A 10858-nucleotide genomic window follows, 5' to 3' on the forward strand; every position below is an offset into this window, starting at 1 on the left:
CATATCCCAAATATCTAGAATGGTACACAAGTAACAGAATAGATATTCAACTATTTGAATAAAGGATTTTAAAAGAATTGTAACTGGTGGCATTACTAGCCATTTTCTATTTTCTTTGCATAGTATAGGAATTCCTAAATTTTCCATATTTGGCATTTCTGTAATTATAAAAAAAAATACAGTGTTAGAAAAGGAAACCGTATGTACCCTTATGCCCCCATGTCCTAATGTATGCAACAAGGCAAATCGAATAGATGTACTGTTTGCTTCCTAGGAGTTATCAGATTTAAAAATGTTCTTTAAAACAGACATATCACCACTTTTAACATGAATTAGAATTTTTTTTAATTAAAAAAATTTTTTTAACATTAACTCATTTTTAAGAAACAGAGAGAGACAGAGCATGAGTGTGGGAGGGCAGAGAGAGAGGGAGACACAGAATCTGAAGCAGGCTCCAGTCTCTGAGCTGTCAGCACAGAGCCAGATGCGGGGCTCGAACCCACAAACTGTGAGATCATGACCTGAGCCAAAGTGGGGTGCTTAACCAACTGAGCCACACAGGCACCCCAGAATTTTTTAAATTTTTAAAGTTTTAATTTTTATTTTTTTTGAAGCTCATTTATTTATTTTGAGAGAGAGAGAGAGAGAGAGAGAGAGAGAGAGAATGAGAATCCCAAGCAGGTTCCACACTGCCAGCACAGAGCCTGATGTGGGGCTCAAACTCACAAACCATGAAGTTGGACGCTTAACCTACTGAGCCACCCAGGCTCCCCTAGAAATCTTATTTTTAAAAACAATAAGCTTTATCTTCCAGAAAGATATCCTTTCATAAACCCTAGTGTACTTTAAGAGCAATTTCTTTTTTATTAACAGAACGATTTTCTTTTCAAAAGGTTCAAGTAACCAGAAGAGTAATTTTTTATGGAGACATAAAGAATGGTGTACTATGAATAAACATTTTAAGAACTACTTAATAATCTACTTTGCTTTCTCTAGCACCAAGTTTGATTTATTGCCTCTGGCAAACCCAAACTATAAATAAAGAAAATTCAGTCACATAGTCACACTTAGAAAGACTAAAATCAGACTGAACAACTTCATAGCACATAAACTCTTTACAATAAAAAAAAAACTTAACACAATATACTTTAGTTGAAAGTTAACTTTGATGTTTAACAGATTTTCTCATCCTTCTGTATCGTGCAAAATAGAGTCACTGAATTTTTTTTTAGTCCTTTCTGAAAAAAGCTACCAGAGGATTAAAAAACATCCAGACTCACAGCATAAATCCTGAAAGCTTTCTTAATGCTATATACCTCTCAAAGGTGGAAAACATTATTCAAATGTGTTGACAAATGTACTCAATATCTGGAAAAAGAAAAGGTCAGAAACCTAGAAAAATTCTTTTTAATTTTTAACAAACTCTGAAATTAGTCTATTGAAGTCTCAGTGTATCTCATCTATAATGAAAGCACAAAGCCTAAAATTAGAAAAATTAATGAGGGTAATAAATATTTCATATGAGATCTAATTGTTATGGATACTTTGGAAATCTTATTAAACGGCTCTGACAGAATGGCCTGACGAGGTAGGCTCAGCACCTACTGACCACAAGCATCGCACATTTGTAATAAAGAGACAGAGGATGCAATCACCTGCATTCGGATACTTGGTTTCTTCCCAGGCATTTTACCTTTTACTACAGCTAGTCCTAGACTACTGATCGTTTCCATACTGGTGACTCAATATGACACTACCATGTGAGAACCGTCTCCTGGCCTAATTACTCACATCAATCCCCCCCCATATATTAAATTCAATTTAACATATGGAATTAAAACGATTCCATATATTTCAGACCTTTTCCTCTTGTTTCCATGCGCAAAGTCTCAGAAGTATGTTCAAAATAGTTTGTTTGGACCCTTATCTTATACCATATCCAAAAACTGATTCAGGTGGATTAAAGGCCTAAAATTACAAAGCCCCTCGAAGAAAACAGGAGGAAAGCTTCAGGACAGTGGATTCGGCACGGATTTCTTGAATACAACACCAAAATTATAGCAACAAAAGCAAAAACGGACAAATGGGACACAGAATCACATTTGTCACATCAAAGGACACAATAATGAAGTGAAAAAGCAACCTAAAACAGGGGAAATATCTGCAAATAGCATATCTGATAAGTGGCTAACACCCAGAATTATAAACAACTACTACAAATCAACAAAAATCAAACAGTCCAATTAAAAAATGGGCCAATGGGTGGGAGGGAGGGGAAGGTGGGTGATAGGTATTGAGGAGGGCACCTTTTGGGATGAGCACTGGGTGTTGTATGGAAACCAATTTGACAATAAATTTCATATATTGAAAAATTAAAAAAATTAAAAAAAAACCAACTACTCTCCAAATATACATCATTCATTAAAAAAAAAAAAAAAAAAAAAAATGGGCCAAGGACTTGAACAGACATTTCTCCAAAGATGAGCTACAAATGGCCAACAACATAACGAGCGGATGCTCAACGTCGCTAATTATCGCTAATTACCAGAGAAATGCAAATCAAAACCACAATGAGTTGTCACTTCATGCCTGGTAGGATGGCTATAATCAAAAAAACAAAACAAAACAGAATAACAAGTGTTGGTGAGGATGTGGAGAAACTGGAACCCTTACATACTATTGGGGAGACGGTAAAATGGCACAGCCTCTATGGAAAACAGTCTAGAGTTCTAAAGAAATTAAAAATAGAATGACCTCATGATCCAGCCATCCCGCTTCTGGTATTTAAAGAATCAGATTCCTAAAGAATTGAGGGCAGGGTGTCAAAAAGGTATTTGCACACCCATGTTCAATGCAGCGCTATTCACGACAGCCAAGAGATAGCGGCCAGCCAAATATCCATCAACAGAGGGAGGCACAATGTTATTAATATTACACCATCTTAAAAAGAAGGAAATTCTGTCACATGCCGTAACACAGACGAACCTTCAGATCCTTACACTAGGTGAAATAAACCAGTCGCAGAAAGACAAATACTGTAGGATTCCACCTCTATGCAGTATCTAAAGTATCCAAATCCACAGAAACCGGGGGGGGGGGGGGGGGGGGGGGGGGGAAGGAGGAAACAGGGGCTGTTGTCTAGTGGGTATAGTTTTAGTTTTGCAAGATGGAAAAGTTCCAGACCTCTGTTGGTACAACAGTATGAAGATACTTAACACTGCTGTGGTACTGTGCACTTGAAAATGGTTAAGGGGGCAAATCTTAGGTTCTGTTATTTTTTGCCGCAAGAAAAACTGAAGCAGTATAAAACACTCTTGTTAAATTATTATTTTGATAAGATTCCTTTTACTCTAGCCCCTGAAAATTTAGGGTCTGCATTGAGATATGCTACTTACAAGGGTAAAATATAACCAGATTCCAAATACTTAATAGGAAAAGAAGTCAAATATCTTACTTTTATGTTGACCACATGTTAATACATTTTTAAAAATATTGTTTTAAATAAAATATAACATCAAACAACAAAAAACATTTTGTTATTCTTTTTTTTAAATGTTTATTTATTTTTGAGAGACAGAGAGAGACAGAGTGTGAATGGGGGTGGGGGAGGGGCAGAGAGAGAGAGACACACAGAATCTGAAGAGGCTCCAGGCTCCGAGCCGTCAGCACAGAGCCCGACGCAGGGCTTGAACTCACAAGCCGTGAGATCACGACCTGAGCCGAAGCTGGACGCTTAACCGACTGAGCCACCCGGGCGCCCCAAAATATTTTGTTATTCTGCAAGAAGAATAACTCGAAGGGGATGTCAGTGGAGCTCTGTTTTAAAGGTTTCAGACTAGAGCGTATTTAAGCTGATATGGAAAAGCCGGCAGGGGGAAAGGGATTAAACACAGAAGGGAGTTAACCAAAGACAGCCTCTCCTGAGAAGGACTTTGAAGGATGGGATCAAGAACACGTGTGGAAAAGCCAGCCTCCCACAGATCTGAGACTTACGTACATCAGCTGGGAAGGGGAAGGACAGAAACCTGAGAGATCAAACCAGATCGTTTATGAGGTGGCCAGACTACTTGCAGACTGCAGAAGTGGGGCTTGGACAAAAGGGTTGGTCAATGAGGAAGGTCTGGAACAACCCATGAGGGATGAAGAACGGAGTCCTTACTTAGGGCCAACAAGGCCTACGTGATCCGGCCTTGCCTCCCTCCCTGGCCTCATCTCAGGCCTCTCTCTCCTAGCTCTCTCGTCCGTCTTCTCGTCCTCCTTCAAAGGGCTGTCTGTCCACCTCTGACTGCTTCTTTTGAGGAGGGTTTACCTGTGTAACACCTACTCAGCCAGGTATCTGTTCAGACACGAATTCCTCGGGGACCGTTTCCGGAACATCGAGCTCCCCAGAGCCTGGTTCCCCTCATTTTATCCCCAGAAGACACCTTACAGCAGAGCTACCCGACAGAAACAGGGTGTGAGCCACACGGGTCATTTTAAATGTTCTTGTAGCCACATTAAAAAAAAAAAACAGAAAGAAAAAAAGAACAAGTGAATGAATTATTTTAATATTCTAGTTAACGCAATACACCCAGAATATTATCACCTTATCTCGACATGTAAGCAATATAAAAGCTAGAGATATTTCACCTTAAGCGGAGGCTAAGTCTCCAGAATCTGGTGTGTGCCTCACACAGCAAATCTCCATTTAGACTGGCCACACGGGCTAGTGACCACAGTATCGGACAACATAGCCCTACACTCTTCCTCCAAAGCGCTTAGCGTACTTTGTCACCGCAGCGAGTGCCATCACTTGATGAATGTGCATCTCCTCTGGAAGGTAAGCGACGAGGGAACATTCTCAGCTCAGTGTCCGAGAACTCAGTCGGTGCCAAATAAACACAACTGACCGGGGGGGGGGGGGGGGGGGGGGGGGGGGGGGGGGTCCGAGAGCCAGTCACCTGCATGGAGAGCCTAGCCTTTCATTGGTGTTACCAAAGCAACTCAGGGAGAGAAGGCAGAGCGAATGGAACTGGGACATGATCTGGCAGGCACAGCACAAAAACAAGTTCAAGAGAGGCAGAGGTGGCATTGAAAGCATATTCCAGGTGCTTAACAAGGGACTCCAAACTGGACAGAGAAGACCTCCAGGCCAACAGATGTTAATACAACGGGGTATGGGAGGTGGGGCGGAACGAAGAGACTGGCAAGCGGTCTCTGCGAAGAGGAAGGGCACTGTAGTATAGAGTGTGGGTGTGAGAAAGCTGGAAGGAGAGGAGAGAAGCTGTGGTCAGAGAACAGGATATATACACTTAAGATTTCTAACGTGGCAAGTTTGGAATAATGTTAAAATACAGTAGAAGTGAAGGTCACTGGCGCTGAGCGAAGGTACTAGAAGTCAAAGGTATCAGACACCCTGCTTGGGATGATTAATAACTTGACTGAATGTCTTTTAAGATTTTAAGTTGTACAAGGGCAGAGATGATCTTCTGTGGCCCATACAGCCCAGTGCTGATCACATCAAGTATGCTTATCTGAATACAGTCGAAAGTCAAAGTTCAAACGTTAAAATCATGTGAAAGAAAAGTGGCAACGGTCACACAGCAAAGATAAATGTGAAGGACTCCAATTTATTTGCTCAATAATTATGTAGTTTGACTGAACAGTGTTAAGAACTCTGATGATCACTAACTTTTTAGATTGGTAGCCAAACTCCCAATTTGGAGGTACAAGAGGGTGGCGGAAAGGATATAAATTATTTCCCAGACTTACTTTTGTCTATAAAACAAAGTAATAGCCAACTGAGCCTTTAGAAGCTTTATTGTAGCCACTTTATTGTAGTGACTTTATTTTACATGAGATATAGGTCCTCATAACTTGGATATACACATTTTTTACAATGGTTCCTATTATACACTTGCCCTATTAGGGCAATTTGTTATTTTAAAAGAACTCTAAGAGGAAAAATTAAAACCTCATTTGTTTTACATATGGAAGTTGGTATGCTTTTTAAGTGGACACGTGATTGTTTATTGTATTTTACATATAGTAAACAAATATATATGCTACATATACACTTGTATATATATTGCATATCGTTTTTACTTGCCTAGTGCCTATCTTCAGCATTTTTTTTTCTCTTTCTTGTTTTTCCTACCCCAATTTTGAAAAAAAAATTTTTTCCCACACATAACTTCTCCACTGAGGGATTCTGGTTGTCAGAAATAATAGCCTAAATCTTGAGGCTGGAAAGATAAAGGTGTAAGCTATGCTTAAACCCTCTCTGCCCACAAGACTCTTATCTTTTCAGCTTTTCTAATTAAGACTTCCGGAGTTCAGCTAATAACCAAGAGAGGACAAAGTTATGACACAGCTATTTCGGTTCAACTCTGAACCAAGCAATAACCCTGCGAAAGTCTGTCCCTCCCTCCCACACTTCACAACTAATCAAAGTAAAATGTGAAAGAGGAAGGACTCATGTCAATAATTACAGCAGTAGGTACTAAAATCACTGAATCAGAAGAGCCATACATTCTGTTAAGAGTTGCCCCATCTTCCCGTGGGTACATGAACCGCTTCAAGCTTCCTTGCTGGCTCAACTCCCTCTTTTGTTTTCCTTCTGACCAATGATTGTTCCAAAGGTTCAGAGAAATCTGTGAGCCAAGACATTTCAAAGCCAACGGATCTATTTCATTCATTCATGCATACATTACTGTTTATGATTCTGAGCGCTTAGGAAATGCTCAATAAGCCAAACAGACGGGATCCTTGCTCATCTGAAGCATACTTTCTAAAGAACAGAACCTACAACGCCTGCCTCTTTAAAAACATACTAACTCGGTGACAATTATTGTGATGTATATCATGAGCACTTGCTTTTTAAAAAATTTCCCTCAATAAATTTTTGTTAGACTAATACACAAAACAGTTATTTCTTTGAATTCCACCAGTGAAAAAACTTACATAATCACAGATTTTTCTGCTGTTTTGCACTTTCTGAGGAAAAGAGGCATAGGAGAGGAAAACTAAAAGGGATTTTCTTTGTAAATTTCCCAGGCCCTGTAACAGGGTCATTTTAGGCCTAGCAAAATCTTCTACAACAATAATTCAACATTCAATATATACATATGTGTACATATACATGCATATGTAAAATACATGTGTGTGTATATACGTATATTTTGCAAGTCAAATTATACACACACACACACACATTTTTTTTCAATCAACACTGCTTCCTGAGGGGAACCTATGAAACAAGTCCTTTGATTCTTCTAGAAACCTTGTTGGACTTTGATATAGGAAGGTGGGCCTTGAATGAACTTTAGCCCCATAAACAAAGAAAAGTTAAAAGACACTGCATAATAAAAAAGATTTTAATTTGGGGGGGGCGATTAGAAAAGAAAGAGGAGGGAGAGAAGGACACAGAGCCAACCAGAGTATAAGAGACCGGAGTTCCCCTGTGACTGTGGCCAAAATGCATTTTAAGAATAGAGATGCCTGGGGCGCCTAGGTGGCTCAGTGGGTTAAGCGTCTGACTTGACCTCTGGTCAAGATCTCGAGTTTAGTGAGTTTGAACCCCGTACTGGGCTCCGTGCTGACAGTTCAGAGCCTGGAGCCTGCTTCGGATTGTGTCTGCCTCTCCCCAATTCGCTTGCTAGCTCTCTCTCTCTCTCTCTCTCTCTCTCTCTCTCTCTCACATACACACAAACTGAATAAACATAAAAATAATTAAAGAAAAAAAAGGATAGAGATGCCTAATACACAGTATCCACACTCCTGGCACCGCCGTGTTATAAATGCCTCCCTTTTCCCCAAATCTTCCAAAAAGCTAACCACACCCACAAAGGATTTGTGTCAACTCTTTCTCTTTTCCATTCTTTTCCTAGCTCCTGTCCAGCACATCTATCCAACATCTTCATGACAGATATCTCAACCGTTCATTAGCACCTCACTGGACTGGCCTAAAACTAGCTATCTTCTCTTCCCCATTTCTACCAGCAGTTGCTTTTAACTGCTCCTTCTCGTATCTCCCAACATTCCGAAACAAGCTCATTCGTGTCATCATCGCTAAAGGAACAACTAATATTTATTGAGTACTTGTAACATGCTAGGTAGTCTGCCAAGGGCATTACGTGCGTAATTTCACTTGATCCTCAAACCCTACTAGACAGGTACTGTGATCATTTCCTAAATGTTAGGAAACCAAAGCTCAGGATGGGAATTCTACAGGGTAAGCAATGGACTTCAACTCTTGCGTCCACTCCACGGCCAGCTTAACCAGTACACTCCAATGACTCAAGTCAAAAGACCTAGGAATCCTCTCTTATTAATCACATCTAGTCACTTACCTAATCCAACCAAATAAACCTCCTCAACACCATGATAGCTCTTCCTCTGCTCCACTGCCTTCAGAGTAACAGCTAGCTAGCATCTACCAAATCCTCACTACGTGCCAAGCACTGTTCTAAGTAATATACGTGTTTTTTTCCCCTTTTATCCCCCAAACCCTATGAAATGAAAAACCTAAAAAAGAAAGGGGTTACGGGGTGAGTGACAGAACCAGATTCAAACCCAGGCAATGCGAACTGAGAAGCCCTGAGCCCTTAACCCCTAGAGTGTAACGGTTCCCTCTTTGTCTCCCATGTGGACCCCCACCATCCTCCAGACGGCTGCAGATATCTTTCTGGAATACAAATGTTATCAACACGTTCTCCTACTTAAAATTAGCAGCTCTGTATCACTGAGGGGATCAAGTCCAACTTTCTTAATTTGGCATATAGAACCCTTTATGTCTCTGTTCAAGTCAGTTCAACAAGTGCTTGAGTGCCTACTGTAATCAAGGCAAAGTGCTGAGTCGTCTGAAAGGAGTAATATACCAACCCCTGACTACTACCCCAGCCCCAAACGTTGCGTTCCTCAGCCAGAGACTCCCTGTGGATCTCATAAAGCAACACCCTACATGTTAGTCTCTTTGCCTGGAATGTACCAGGCAAAATTCCTCAGCAACGTGAAGGAGAAGTGCCTAGATGAGGCCTTCCCTAGCAAACCTCAGTCAGAAATGCTCCCTTTTGTAAGTCCCCACAGCACTGTGTTCAAAATATAGTGGAACAGGTATGGATCGACTTCCAAATAAGACCGTGATCACCTTCAGGGAAAGAACTGACCCCGGCCATCAATGTCTAGCAGGCAGTAGGCACTCTATCATGTGCTGAACGAATAAAGAATGAAAATGTTCCAACCTGATGAGGAGAGAGGAACAAGACACCGAACTAGGAACCTTAATACACAAGGGGGCCAAATTAAAAGTAGTGTTAATGTACTTCAGTTCTGATTTGGCCTACATTTTACCCCTCTGGGAAAACCCACATGTGGGACTTCAAGCTAAAGAGGCAAAACTTCTGTTTTCCAAGGCTCAACAAAGCTTTGACTGGCCAAAACAGATACTAGATCAAAGTCCATTTTCTAAAGGACTGTGAAGGTGGGAATCAAATCTGTCAGAAGAAAATAAATTGATCTACTGAGATCCAACTTCATCAGTGCTGCGTCACAGTAGGTGCAAGAAAAAAAAAAAAATCAAAACCTGTCCTGGGACGAAGGCCAATTGACAAATAAGTCCTACCGCTTGAGAGAACGTGAAATTCTTAAAGTGAAGGCAGTCCCCATAAAGCGGAGTTCACAACTGTCTTCTGCCACTGCTTTACGCTCAACTTCTGGTTTCTATAATTTAAAGAGAAGCATCTATACAGTTAAGCCCATGCCCGAGTGTACTGTAGCTCCTGGCAGATACGAACGTCTTGATTCCTAATGTTAATTGCAAACTGAAACATCACAAGAAACACTGCGTTCGTCAAAAGTCCTTCGCCTGAAACATATGGCATAAAGCTTTGAAAGCGAGTGATGTCTTTCCTGAACGGTGCTTTGTGTGCAACTGCTTCCAAATGGAGATCCACATTTTGAAACTACCCCCTCGGAGACGTGTGATGTCCCACCCGCTCCAGCCTCAAGGGAAAGGTGAGAATTCGTAGGCAACAGGCTGGGACGGTGGGTATCTCTCCCTATTCCTTTCCCGGAGAACAAGATCCAAAGCAAGGCAGTTAGTGCCACTCTCATTTACAGCGCGCGCGCGCACACGCGCGCACACACACACACACACACACACACACACACACACACACGAAATAAGAAACTCATGCCCACCTCTCCCCTCCTGAAAACAGCAAACGACGCGAGGATCAGCAACACTGTGGCCGGAACCACCAAACGCCAACAGCCGGGGGCCTCCCGCCTCTCCCAGGCGCCTGGCCGGCGGCGGGCGCCCGGCGCAGGACAACCCGTCCCCTCCTCCCCGGACGAGCGCGGCCAGCCCCACAGCGGGTCCGGGTCCACGTCTCCCGCAGCCCGGGCGAGCCAGGAGCAGAGCCGCGGAGGTCGGCCGCCTCGCCCGGCGCGGCGCTGCCCCGCACCCCGCCGCCGCCCGCACCTGAGGCGGCTGCCCGGGACCCGCGACAGGGCGCGGGGCCAGGCGGGCAGGGCAAAGTTACTCACTGGGAAAGCGCGGCCGCCCGGGGCGCGCGCCGGCTCCTGACGCCGCAGCCCAGCGCCAGCTCCGCTCTCCGCGGCCCGCCGAGGGAGCCGGGAGCCAGTCGGCCTCCGCTACGCGGGGAACCGCCGCCGCCACGGCCGCCACCGCGGATTTCCTGGCAAGAAGCAAACTCTGGCCAAGACTTCACTTCTCAACCGCCCCTGCTGCCTTCCCGGGGGCGAGCGCCGGGGCCGAGCGGCCCAACCCGACACGCGCCTGGGCCAATGGGCGGCAGCGTAGGGCGGGGAGGAGGCGGGCCAGAGAGAAACTCCGCTTATCCCAGAGCTCGGGAGG

The 10858-nt window shown here is 43.2% G+C and overlaps 1 protein-coding gene across 3 annotated transcripts in view; it reads right to left on the bottom strand.

The window, feature by feature from the left end:
• LNX2 (ligand of numb-protein X 2) overlaps window positions 1-10610 on the bottom strand; it is an 80091-nt gene extending 69481 nt beyond the window's left edge. For 2 of the 3 annotated variants that reach the window (XM_049647370.1, XM_049647368.1), the window contains exon 1: window positions 10528-10610. The gene's annotated coding sequence lies outside the window, so the exon portion shown is untranslated. Of the gene's footprint in view, window positions 1-10179; window positions 10266-10527 lie in introns of those variants that run through there. The other variant, XM_049647369.1, reaches the window with a different exon arrangement.
• Window positions 10611-10858: the final 248 nt, after the last annotated feature.

This window comes from Panthera uncia (assembly GCF_023721935.1).
Source record: "Panthera uncia isolate 11264 chromosome A1 unlocalized genomic scaffold, Puncia_PCG_1.0 HiC_scaffold_16, whole genome shotgun sequence".
NCBI lineage: Eukaryota > Metazoa > Chordata > Mammalia > Carnivora > Felidae > Panthera > Panthera uncia.